Raw genomic sequence first — 1,287 nt, forward strand, 5'->3', positions numbered from 1 at the left:
TAATCAACAGGGCAACTCTGAAGGGCAGAAGTGCTGAGGACAGACCCCCCAAATTAGTTGATCTGAATATCTGAAGTTAGAGCCCAAAAAAGATTTGAGTAATCTCACTCATAGTGAGAAATAAGAGAACACAAGTCTAAAGACACTAAAATATAAATGAGCTTTCTGTGATACAAGAACAGGAAAAAGACAAGTGTAAACCCAGTTTCATCAACTAGTGGGACAGTAAAATCATATGGTCAATAGGAAGGGGAGGGCTAAAAAATGTCAAGTCTTTGAAGCCAAACTAACGAGCGTAGATTGTACTTTATCATTGATAGAACCCATTTGGGAAACAAAGGAATTACATGATCTAATTTATCATTTTTAAGAAAATCATCCCTCTTTTGCCTTTTGGCTTGGAAGAGACAAAGGCACATTGTCCTGAGTCCAGTTTATCCAACACCAGCCACCTCTACCATGCCACCTACACTTGACCCCAATGAGACCAAAGTCACACACCTGAGGTGCACCGGTGGGGAAGTCAGTGCCATGTCTGCCCTGGCCCTGAAGATCAGACTCCTGGATCTGTCTCCAAAAATGGTTGGTTATGACATTGCCAAGGCAACCAGTGATTGGAAAGGGCTGAGGATTATAGTGAAATTGACCATTCAGAACAGACAGGCCAGACTGAAGTGCTACCTGTGCCTCTGTCCTGATTATCGAGCCCTCAAGGAACAACCAAGAGACAGAAAGAAGCAGAAAAACATTAAGCACAGTGGGAATATCACTTTTGATGAGATTGTCCATGTTGCTCAACAGATGCGGCACTGATCATTAGCCAGAGAACTGCTTGGAACCATTAAAGAGATCCTGGGGACTGCCCAATCTGTGCACTGCAGTGTTGATGGCCACCATGCTTATGCCATCAATAGTGGTGCAGTGCAATGCCCAGCTAGTTAAGAACTACAAAGGAAAATATTCCAGTAAAGGATCATTAGACAACCAAAAAATCACCCTCAAGATGTGATTTTTAACTATTTTAACTATAGGAGGGGAAACCCCCTATTCTGCTTCCATCCCTAATACTACAAGCCAGCCCTGACCTCTCTTATGAACCATCACTCTATCCCGCTGCTTCCTTGTCTGCTCTCATTGGAACTCTAACAGACATCCCAAACTTATCATGTCTACAACCAAGTTCCTGATAGGTCTTGAGGACATTTCCTTATGCAGTATCTTTAATTCATTTACTCTCTACCACCAGGTACTAACAGAGTTACTCTGGCCCCGTGAGGAGACTTGTTG

At 43.0% G+C, this 1,287-nt stretch overlaps 1 pseudogene; it reads left to right on the forward strand.

Annotated features, from left to right (window-relative positions):
* Positions 1–438: 438 nt before the first annotated feature.
* On the forward strand, positions 439–942 carry LOC122486478 (annotated as a pseudogene).
* Positions 943–1,287: the final 345 nt, after the last annotated feature.

The sequence above is a fragment of the Prionailurus bengalensis genome, chromosome A2 (genome assembly GCF_016509475.1).
Source record: "Prionailurus bengalensis isolate Pbe53 chromosome A2, Fcat_Pben_1.1_paternal_pri, whole genome shotgun sequence".
In the NCBI taxonomy this organism is placed as follows: domain Eukaryota; kingdom Metazoa; phylum Chordata; class Mammalia; order Carnivora; family Felidae; genus Prionailurus; species Prionailurus bengalensis.